Here is a 12,633-nt window from a genome sequence, read left to right as displayed (position 1 = left end):
CTCAGTCCTGAATGCTAATTTATTTGACTAGAGTCCCGACCTCTGAGCTGGGTTCTCACCACCTTTGTCCTCCAGGGGTGGTAAACCCTGATCTTCATACAGGAGCTTGCCCTATCCTCGGCCTGAGCACCCCTCACCTATGTTAATTTTTCACAGCCTGTCTCTCCCTGCCAAGCCACTGCATTTCTCAGCTACTCTTAGCAAACTGCCAGTGTGTAAGGTGTGCTGGGAGTCAGAAACCTGCATTGTAGGTCCTGCCTGGCCACTAGCTACGTGACCACGAGCCAGGCACATAAACGTTTTGTATCTTACTTCCCCTTCTGTGCAATGGTGGTGTCAGACGACATCACCTCCAGATTGAAAGGGCTCCTCCAGATTGAAAGTTTACAACCCCTCCCTTCCCCACCTCCTGGCCTCTTCCCATCTATCCTTTACCATCCTCATCCACCCCTCTACCCTCCCACTCACCCACAGAGGAATCGTCAAGGCTGATCCTCTCCCCACACTCTGCTCCAAGCCCTGGAAATATGCCATTATTGGTCATGAATTTATACAAAGCCACTTAAGCCATAGATTTTGGGTGGTTAGTCTGGAAACCTAAAACTCATGTATCATCTTTTTGTCTATTAGAGATGTATTTGTGTACATCACATTATATTAGGACAACAATGTCTAATAAAGGTTCCAATGCTTGCCTGTTAGGAGGAGACATAATATATATACTATGCAATATGTTTAATAAACATGTGCTGTCATACCTTTCCTTTTCTGATGTTTCCATGGAAAAGTTTTCCCTGTAGAGCTGAGTGTGCTACTCTGGAGTATCAGACTCAGAGACATTCTATCCTGGGCCTCACAAATTATACATAGATGTAAACTGCTTTAAGAAACATGATAAAGAGATTACTAAAATCATGAAAAAACTGGTATGATTATTCAACTTCTTAGAGTTCTTTCAAGACATCTAAAAATAATTTAGCTTAGAGAAGTTCAAGGTGTCAACAACTTTTCAGAAGTTCAATTGTTGCCTAAAATGAAATGTTATATATGAATAGAAACTTGAAGATATTTTAAGTTTTAAAAGTACCTGCCAAATTTGTTCACATAGAAAATTAAAAGATAAGTAAAAAAACAAACAGGTACATCTTTAAAAGCAACATTATGCTACTCAGAAGATACATGTGGTACACAGAAAAAAAATTATTGCACATATATTTACACACAGTGTTTTGAGTTTGCACAGGGCTAACTCAAGTTGCCTTTGAAATTAAGCAGATATTTGAGATAAAATTACCTAGGTGGGAATTTTTCTGAGCCATTTGCTTGTTTATAATGATAGCTTGAAGAAAGCATACCAAGTCTGCCAAATCTGTAAATACATAGGGATTTAAAACTCTTGTCAAATAAGAAAAATGAACAAATTTAAAGCCATCTAACAGACTTCATAATATATTATATGAATATAGTAGTCTTATCTTTTCTTGGGTAGTAATATAAAAGTCCTGCATGTGTTCCCAGTACATTGATTTATTTTTAGGATAATGTAATAATTTTGTTTCTAAAAAATATTAATTATCTAGCACACCTATCTGTCCTCAGACAAGCAAGTCAATTAACACTGCTCACTGTAGGCACTGAGATATCAGTCTGCTTGCTTACTGAGTGGTGAGTGGGGTGGGGGTGGGAGACCTTCACCTATAGACACGTTTGGGTCATGGAAGCTGACAATGAAAGAACATGAGCACTATTTCACAGTGTTGAAAGCACTAAGAACTTTTAACACTATGGCTGTCTCCAAACTTGATACAGTTTTCCATATCACGTCGGCCAATACTGTACTCACCTATAAGATATGGAACACTTGTATTTTAAGGAAAGAAAAGAGACAATTATTTGAGTGACGACTTATATTTCCTTTATGAAATTTACTTATGTCATTCACATTCAAATAATAGTAAGCATACGCTATTTTTCTATATTTCAGCTTACTCAATATTGTGCTGATAACGTACATGAACACTATCTTCTTGGTTTACTCTGTTCTCCATTCATTTTAGCCAATGAATGTCAGCAACCTTTCTTATACTACCTCTAAACCCAATGGGCTACGACTCTGTCCAATTTCTTGAAAGATTTAAATTCAACTTGCCTCCCTAAATTGCTATGTAAAAGAATGTTTAAGGGAGCATCTCAATTTCCTACGTTCTGAAAGTTAACACTCAGAGATAAACAGGAATCACATTTCTACTTTACATTCCAGTCATCTTCAAGCATTTCCCTTCATGCCCTTGAGCTGCTGATGCCAAGAATGCTATGTGCTCGGCTCACTCTAAGATGAAGAGTGAGTGATATGGGGCTGTCTTAGTCAGTCTGAACAGCTATTACAAATTACACAGGTTGGGTGGCTTACATGACAAACATTTATTCCTCACAGTTCTGGAATCTGGAAATCTAAGATCAGGATACTAACACAGCAGGGTCTGGTGAGGGCCTTCTTCCAGATTGCAGACAGCTGACTTCCCTGTCTATCCTCACATGGTGAGAAAAGGGCAGGAGAGCTCTCTGGGGTCCCTTTTATAACAGCATGAATCCCATCCATGAGGGCAGAGCCCGCATGCCCTAATTACTTCCCAAAGGCCCTACCTCCTAATACCATTACACTGGGGTTAGGATTTCAACATTCTGTGGGGGACATAAACACTCAGACCATACCAAGAGCCCTCTGCTTCCAGCATATATTGCTTTAATGAGAGTTATCAGGTAAGCGTTTAGCACATTTTAATCTCAAGTCAGTCAAAAACTCACAACAACAATTGTCAGCAAATAGAGAACAATTTAAATGGTAATTAAATTACTCCAGATATATATCTAACAAATTCTCTAGTTTCCACTATGCTCTACTGAAAAAAGAGTAAGTCTGCAATCATCAAAGGGTCTTAAGTCTAAAAACCAACTGCATGTCTCAAGGCATTTTACATTACTATCCAGTATAAAAGACATTCTAAAATATTAGATATTAAAGCATCCAGAACAATAATGTATGTCCCATTACAATACAGATGGGTTCCATTGTATCTACTTCAGGGAAAAAAATGTATGCTTGGGGAAACAAGAGCATTATTATCAATCTTGAAAATGCATAATTTCCAGTATTTTCTGTTGTTTTGTTTTCAGAATACTTTGTTCCTGGGGAAATATGCTAATTTTCTTGTAATTCTGGTCTACCTTTTTTTTTCCTAGTTAAATGAGCAAATAAAGTCAAATTTTAAGCATGAAATTAGATGTTTTCTAGGAAAAAGGTGATACGAGTATTTTTCAAGTAACTGAAAGCTATAACCATGTTTTCGCCCACTGGCTGCCCTTCAGTTCTTTGAATATGCCAAGCTCACCTGTATCTTAAGACCTCTGCACATGCTCATCCCTCTGCAGGACTGTTCATTCCCCAGATCTTCTCATTGTTCCCTTCCTCTCATCACTCCTGCCCTAGCTCAGCTGGCGCCTCTTCATTGAGGCCTTTCCTGATTAGCCCCATCTCATTTCATTGTCTTCATAGCTTTTACAGCTATTTTATATTATCTTGTTTATGTTTTTGGTTGCTTATGGATCCATAAGCTGAGATCTTGTCTATTTTGTTCACACTCTATTCTCAGCACCTAGGACAGTACCTGTCATATAGATGTTTATAGATGATTTGTTTAATAAATAAATGAATGAATGAAAGAACAAATTAACCACACGTCAACTGAGAGCTGAAGACATGTAATTTCAAATAAACTTTGTCTGACTGAATTTTACTCGATTTCAAGAAAGTTTTAACAAAGTTACATACAATAACCTTGTGAATTTGATAGAAATATCAATCTATAGCCAAGCACGGTGGCTCATGCCTGTAATCCCAGCACTTCGGGAGGCCAAGGCGGGTGGATCATGCAGTCAGGAGATCGTGACCATCCTGGCTAACACAGTGAAACTCCGTCTCTGCTAAAAATACAAAAAAAATTAGCCGGGCATGTTGGCGAGCGCCTGTAGTCCCAGCTACTCAGGAGGCTGAGGCAGGAGAATGCCATGAACCCAGGAGGCGGAGCTTGCAGTGAGCCAAGATTGCGCCACTGCACTCCAGCCTGGGTGAGAGAGCGAGACTCTGTCTCAAAAGAAATAAAAAAAAGGAAATATCAATCTAGTGACAGCTCTGTAGATTCCGTACAAGTCAAACCACTGCACCTAGAGTGCTAAATAATGCCAAGCAGGGAACTTGGTCCTGCCTTATCCCACACTATTATCAATCATTTGGAAGATGAAAATTTTAAAATCACACAATGCTGAAAAGGATAGCAAATGGGCTGGGGAACAGAATCAGGTATCAAAAAGATCTCCATAGGTTGAAAAGGCAGGATAAAACAAAACAAGATGATATTTAACTAAAGCCTTGTGCATAATTTAAAAACTCAAACATGGAGAGAGGGCGTTCAGGACACCTGGCTTAACAACAGCAGAACTGTGAAATATCCAGCATTTTATCATTGTGAGCTTCATATGGTGAAAACACATGGCTTGACTACTAAAGAACAATTATCAGAATGTGAAACGGAACAATGTAGCATGCTCAGGCAGGACGAACTGGGGTTACACAGGCTCAAAACAAATTATTTCATTCAATAACAGTTTCTGAGCACTTATGATGTGATGGACATTATAGATGGAACCGGAGACACAGAGATAAGAGACTAAAGTCTAGTGTGGAGTAACAGAACCCAGAGTTGTTACCACAGAGGGCAGGGGGATAATGGCAGAGGGGCAAATGAAAGTTACAGGAACAAAGGGAAAGCAAAGGCTGGAGAGGGTTCTCCAGGAAATATAACTCTTGCAGACAGATGAGCTAATTAAGAAGGTGTTATAAAAGTGGAACCAAGAACTTAGCACTATGCCAGGCACAAAGCAAGTCATAATAATAATGCTGCATACTATTATTATAATCAACATTATTGTAGTTATCATTATTATGAAAAATGAATGCACCTTGACAGCTCTTTCTTAAAGTAGAATTCCAAATAATATATGTAAAGGAAATGATGGAAAGACAAAAATCACTGTTAGGCAAACATTGCAGCAATAACTGTTGCAGGCACAAGACATTGATAAACACTGAAAGTAGTGGGCAAAAGTATGAGAAGCAGGATATCTGCACAGTCTCAAAGTATCTCTACACAAGATATTTATTACAAAGGAGAAAACAGTAATTTTATAATGGAGTGGCAGATATCATCTTTACTAACAGATCACAGTTATCACCACCAGTAATAAAACATATCAGCATCATGTGCATCTCGATATGATGAACTTGGAAGAACACGTAACTTGTGTGGTATTCTTGCCAAAAATGCATAACCCCAATCTAATCATGAGAAAATACCAGAAAACCCAAATGGATGGACAATGTACAGAGTAACTGGCCAGTATGCTTCCAAAGTGTTGATGTTATGAAAGACAAAAACTGAGGCTGGGTGCGGTGGCTCACGCCTGTAATCCCAGCCCTTTGGGAGGCTGAGGCTGGCGGATCATGAGGTCAGGAGATCGAGACCATCCTGGCTAACACCATGAAACCCGTCTATACTAAAAACACAAAAATAAGCTGGGTGTGGTGGCGGGCACCTGTAGTCCCAGTTACTCAGGAGGCTGAGGCAGGAGAATGGCGTGAACCTGGGAGGCAGAGCTTGCAGTGAGCCGAGATCCCCTCATTCCACGCCAGCCTGGGCGACAGAGCTAGACTTTGTCTCTTAAAAAAAAAGACAGACAAAAACTGAGGAACTATCATCATGTCTTGGAGGAGACTAAGTACTATGTGGGATTCTGAATTGGATCCTAGACTAGAAAAAGGACATTAGTAGGAAAACTGGCAAAACTTGAATAAGGTTTCTACATTGGTTAACAGTATTGTATAAATGCTGACTTCCTGGTTTCTAGAATTGTTCTACGTTATGTAAGGCATTAACATAAGGGAAGGTGAGTGAAGGGTACTGGAGAACTCTGTATTATTTTTGTGACTTCTTAAGTCAAAAAATAATTCTAAAATCAAAAATCAAAAATATGGATGTGCCTGAGCCAGGAACCAGAGATTCTGCCAGGAGATAAAGGGGATAAGGAGAGGATGACTCAGACATGAATTCTACATATTGAGACTCCTAGGTTAAACTATGTCAGGAAAAAGACTGTATGAATGATATAGTGTACAAAGCCTGGGGCTATAAATACCAAAAAGTTGGCTGTAACCAGGAAAATGTAGTGAGAACATTCCTGAATTAGTTGGTTCTCAGGACAAAGTTGAACCTATTCTTGATGACTCAGCTCCATTATCAAGAGCATCAAGCAACACTTTTGAAACACGGTGGCTCCCAGGCTCCTAGGGTGTGGTATGCTGCCCTCTCCTACAATGCTTTTGGAATCCTGAAGGCTTTTATTTTATTTATTTTTTGAGACGGAGTCTCACTCTGTTGCCCAGGCTAGAGTACAGTGGCGTGATCTCGGCTCACTGCAAGCTCTGCCTCCCAGGTTCATGCCATTCTCCTGCCTCAGCCTCCCAAGTAGCTGGGACTACAGGTGCCCGCCACCACGCTTGGCTAATTTTTTGTATTTTTAGCAGAGATGGAGTTTCACTGTGTTAGCCAGGTTGGTCTCGATCTCCTGACCTCGTGATCCACCCGCCTCCGCCTCCCAAACTGCTGGGATTACGGGCATGAGCCACCACACCCGGCCTATTTTATTTTATTTTATTTATTTATTTATTTATTTTTGAGATGGAGTCTAACTCTGTTGCCCAGGCCGGAGTGCGGTGGCATGATCTTGGCTCACTGCAAGCTCTGCCTCCCAGGTCCACGCCGTTCTCCTGCCTCAGCCTCCCAAGTGGCTGGGACTACAGGTGCCCGCCAGCACGCCCGGCTAATTTTTTGTATTTTTAGTAGAAACAGAGTTTCACCATGTTAACCAGGATGGTCTCGATCTCCTGACTTCGTGATCCGCCCACCTCGGCCTCTCAAAGTGCTGGGATTACAGGCGTGAGCCGTGCTTGGCCTTTTTTTTTTTTTTTTTTTTGAGATAGGGTCTCTATTACCCAGGCTGAAGTGGAGGGGCACAATCTCGGCTCACTGCAGCCTCGACCACCCAGGCTCAAACAATCCTCCTACCTCAGCCTCCCAAGTAGCTGGGACCACAGGCACTCACCAAGACAGCTGGCTAAATTTTTGTATTTTTAGTAGAGATGGGGTTTCATCATGTTGGCCAGGCTGGTCTCCAACTCCTGACTTCAAGTGATCCGCCAGCCTTGGCCTCCCAAAGTGCTGGGATTATAGGCATGAGCCACTGTGTCCAGCCTGCCTTTTTTTTTTCTTTTTATTAAACAAACATTTAAACAATATAGTTTTAGATTTAGAGGAAATTTGTGAGGTTACTGCCAGGAGTTACAATGTACTCCACCCATTAATAATATCATACATTTATCACAATTCATACACCAATAAAAATATATTATCCACTAAAACCCACACTTTTTGCAGATTTCCTTGGTCTTTACCTAATGTTCTTTCCTGTTCCAGGATCCCATCCAGGATATCATATTACATTTATTACTCATATCTCCTTAGGCTCCTTTTGGTTGAGGTAGTTCCTCAGATTTTCCTTGTTTTTGATAACCTCGACAGTTTTGAGGAGTACTGGTCAGGTATTTTATAGAATGACCAACCATCAGCTGGAATTAGTCTCATGTCTTTCTCATGATTAGCCTGAAATTATGGGTTTCCGGGAGGAAGACCCCAGAGGTAAAGTGCCATTTCATCACATCATATCAAGCATAAACACTAGCCTGACTTACCACTGTTGATGTTAACCTTGTTTACCAGACTAGAGCAGTTATTTGTCAGGTTCCTCCCCCTTCCCACATTGTTCTTTGGAGGGAAGTCACCACACACAGCCCACACTTAAGGAAAGGACAAGTTATTATGAACCACTTCTTTGAGGGTAGAAAACCTACATAAGTCATTTGGAATTTCTCTGCACAGATTTGTCTGTCTTCCTCATTTATTGATTGATTCAATCATTTATTTATTTATATCAGGATGAGTACATATTTCATAGTTTGGGCTATAGTTCATTACTACTTTATTTTGTTGCTCAAATTATTTCATCTTTGGCCACTGTGAGCTATTTCAGTATCTCCTGTGTCCTGTGTCCCTCTGATAGAACTTTGTCATTGTGGGTTTTTTAAGCTCTTCCTTATTTTCCAGCACTACAAGATACTCCAAGTTCATCTTGCACATTCCCTGCTCCCACTCTAGAATCTGGAATCCGTCATTCAGCCAGGAGTCCTGGTTGCTTTTACAGGATAATGGTATTAGAAACCAAGATCTGGATGCAAGGTATGCTTGTTGCTGCTGGGACATTGTTGCTTTTAGGCTCTCTCAGCTGACACAGCAAAGAAATTGTGTGTGTACTAACTTGAGTATATACACATATCTATAAATATTTCTTTGTATTTTGTATCTATACCAAGCTAAACATGAATTCATACTATTATCTCCAATTCAAATCCATTACACATGGATCATTTCTTTTTTTTTTTTTTTCTTTTTTTTTTGAGGCGGATTCTTGCTCTGTCGCCCAGGCTGGAGTGCAGTGGCATGATCTTGGCTCACTGCAACCTCCGCCTCCCGGGTTCAAGCGATTCTCCTGCCTCAGCCTCCTGAGTAGCTGGGATTACAGGAGCCCGCCACCACGCCCGGCTAATTTTTGTATTTTTAGTAGAGATGGGGTTTCAACATGTTGGCCAGGCTGGTCTAGAACTCCTGACCTTATGATCCACCCACCTCAGCCTCCCAAAGTGCTGGAATTACAGGCATGAGCCACCGTGCCCGGCCCACATGGATCATTTCTCTCCTTGCTTATCTATAACTTTCCATTCCAAAGTGAGAAAACAAGGCCCTCATGATCCACTATCCATTTACTTATTATTCAATTCCAGTATACATATATAATAGTTTCAGAATCATTAACTTTTATCCTCATGGGAAACAACTTTATCGAATATAGTACTTGCATATAGTTCTTAAGTTACTTAGGTTAGTACCCTTTTTCATTCACTTTCTTCAGTGAGTTTATCCTGTACTTTGTAATACAGTTGGATTCTTTTGTCATAGTCTGAATTTCATCCTGGGATCCTCCAACCTCCTAAATGACTTTAGAAAATCTGGATACATTAATGTTCCATGTATGTGCTGTAAAGTTTTATGGGTTTTGACAAATGCATAGTGTCACGTCTCCCCTGGTGCCTTTTTACATCTTTTCGGTTTTCTCCTGTGGCATCAGATAATAAACTCAGGATATGATCAGTCCACCCCTCTCTAAGAAACCTCCCTCCCTGTGGTTCCCTAATCTGTCATTAGCAAAGAAACTAAGTAACTGAGGCGGTAACATTATAGAGAAAATAGTAAGAAGAATGCCATGCCTTAGCATGCCATAGGGCTCTCGTCCTATCCCATATTTTAAGTTCATTATACTGCTGCAGAAATTTTGATTGCATAAAGCTTAAGAGGATAGCATATAGGATAGAAAGAATTAGCAATGAAAACACCTTAATAGGCTGAAAGGGGGGCCAAACCAAAAAAAAGGTTAGATTACCAGGGAAGTTAATAATTTGATTCAAAAATTCAAGAGTACAGGGAAAGAGAACTAGTTTAGTTACTGCATCTATGAGATACTTCAGTGTTTTCATAGGTTGAAAGCTTGGTATGAGGCAACAAAGGGACTTGCTCATCAAAAAACCATTACTAGGCCAATGACCAGGACAGGGGAGGAGACAGTCTGCGCTTGTCAGATCATGTGTGTCACTCTGTGTTCAGTTCAGTTCCGGGCATCAAAGTCCAAATGTGACACAACTACTAAATGAACCAGAGTTGTGAAAAGTCTAGAAAAATTCACTCGACAAGCATTTAGTGAATACTACCATTCGTATAAGGTATTATAATATGTGCTAGTGTCCAAGGGTGATAATGACGAAAATAAGAATAATAAAAAAGAGCATATCATATCCAAGCACTGCTCAAAGCACTTCATGTGTATTAATTAACTTAATCAAATAAATCGGCTCTTTGTGACCCTTCAAGATATCTAAGGTTTCCAGATTTATGCCCATGTAAATGAAAAGTATATTCAACAAGTCATATTTAATCATTTATTCTCCCACATTTTACACTTTTCTCCCATTTTTTTCTTCTAAGAAATAAAATTTAAATAACAAATCACCAAACCAGCACACATCCATCATTTGGCATCGCTTTTTAAAAATGTCTTTTTAAAACATTTTTTAAAACAGTAATATGCCCCATTTAAAAAATGTCTTTTTAAAAAGTGACTTTTTGATTACAAAGTTAATGACATTCAATAACGAAAATTTGGAAAATATAAATACATAGAAGTAAAAGAATCAAAAATCAAGTAAGTTTCTGACCACTGTTAATATTTATGGCATTCCCCTCCACTTTTTGCTATGAATAAATTTGCAGTTTTCTTTGAAGTTATCATTCTACATATGCATATTTGTATTTGACCTGATTAACCTCACATGCATATTTCCATTTCATTAAGTAGGCTGCTGTTACTGCCAATTTATGGGCTGTGAATGCACCATATGTTTTGAGATAAAAACTGAGGAAAACGTTTCTTTCTTCTCACCTTATTTAAATTGCTTATTATTAAGTGCTTTACGGTTTCTAAAAAGATGTTCTTGTCTTTACAATAAATGAATGCTAACAGAAAGAGAGAAGCAGCCTCTTAATTGCTACTATGATTTAACAAGCACTTACCTTATCGGATAAGGAAAAATTTTACTGAGTGAGCTAGAGTATAAGAGTTACTAGATCCTTCTTCCACTACTTAAACTTCTATGAAGAAACTTAGAGGAAAAAGAAAATCCTAAATGTGACTTCCATCCCTTAAGAAGTTACAAACGACCTCCCCTGTCTGGGGTTCTTGAGAAGAGCACTTCCCTGTCTTGAGACTTGAGAAGAGTCTCTCACTCTTCAGAGATTAAATGAATTGGCAAACGATAAATCTTAGGATATTTAAGTTTCCACTAACTGACATGGATGAGGCACTACACTCTTAAAAACGGGAGGAAAAATTTCGAAGGCAATGAGATTCATCATGGATGAGGTATGATATGGAACAGATTCTCCCATTACTATTCCTCTCCCCTCTCTCACCCCTTAACTTTTCTTTAAGGAGGAAAAGAATAGAAGGAAAAATGCAAGTAAGTGAGGTAAAGCATCTCAACAAACCAGAATAATTTTACATTGCGAAGACTAAGCAAAATAGCATTTGTCTGTATGTCCAAGACACATCAGGTTACATCTTATGAAAACTGATGTAAAGGAAACCAGGGAGTGAACTTAAAATGACGCCTTGCCTATTCTGCCTCCACAGCCTGCAGCCTGAAGCCATGGTTTGAGGAATTGAGGATCTTGTAAGAGAAAGACCGCAGGGCCACGCTCTGTACACCAGATCTTCAGTGATGCCCAAGCACAACGTGCTTATTCCCTCAAAGAAAACAAAGTTAAGGAAGACAGTAAATACCAGCAACAGTAGAATAAGGGTTCTCTGAGGGGTCCAGACAGATGTTTCTTAGTGCACATATATAGGAAACTTACTATTGCCTTTTTGCCCTTTTCAAACACCCTCACTTAAAAATCTCTTCCTTCAGACTGTTAAATGCGCTGGTACTATCCTTACTAGGATGTATTCACATCATTATTAAGTTAATGCATTCTAACACTGTCAGGACATTAATTATCAAGGAGGAAATGAAATGGAAAGCAGAGGAATGTGTCCAGATATGAATTTCCTCATCATTCTTTAAAAGGAAAATGTGTTTCTGGGCCCTCATGTTTCTTTTATGACTCATAATACATGTATCCATGCATCCATACTTTATAAACAATGCTATATGCAGCATTTTAGGTAGAAAGACCACCATGAACAAAGGCACTGAGGATAACTGAGTTCATGTCTAAGGTTAAGATCCCTGATGTGAATGAAGCCAAAAATTTGTACCGAGTAGTCAGAAGAAATAAAGTCAAAGGGTAAGATTTTGCCAGATGTCAGAGGACATCAAAATTTAAAGGGAGTGTAGTTTTATATTAAATATTATAGGCAATAAATAAATATATAGGCAGCGGACAGATGGTACAGATTCACAATAACATAAAATAGGTTTAGAATGTATAGTCATACCATGGTATATGAGATCTGTGGTGTGGTTGTGGGGAGAAGGGAGGATGAGAGATACCAGCAATTGTCTGGGAGGTTGCTGCCATAACTTAGCTGGAGGCAACATTGAGCATGATATCAGTGGGACTGAGGTAGAAAGTGCAAACGCAGCATCTCAAAAGAAGAAACGTAGGTGGGAACTGTAACAGTTTGGGTATAAGGCACAAAGGCAAGGAAAGGTTCCTGATGCCAAGATCCAACAGTATACCATTTAAGTAACTGTTATTACCAGTTACTGTGCCATTCTCTGGTTCCAAGCATATCTGAGTTTTATAAACCTAATTTCTTTCCATTGTCAAGTCAGGTCTGAGAGGAATGATAATT

At 39.4% G+C, this 12,633-nt stretch overlaps 1 protein-coding gene across 6 annotated transcripts in view; it reads right to left on the bottom strand.

Annotated features, from left to right (window-relative positions):
* LRRC8D (leucine rich repeat containing 8 VRAC subunit D) overlaps positions 1 to 12,633 on the bottom strand; it is a 170,398-nt gene that overhangs the window by 92,546 nt on the left and 65,219 nt on the right. The gene's annotated exons all lie outside the window — the stretch shown is intronic.

Source organism: Papio anubis, chromosome 1 (assembly GCF_008728515.1).
Source record: "Papio anubis isolate 15944 chromosome 1, Panubis1.0, whole genome shotgun sequence".
In the NCBI taxonomy this organism is placed as follows: Eukaryota; Metazoa; Chordata; class Mammalia; order Primates; family Cercopithecidae; genus Papio; species Papio anubis.
This window is presented reverse-complemented; position numbering and strand designations above follow the sequence as displayed.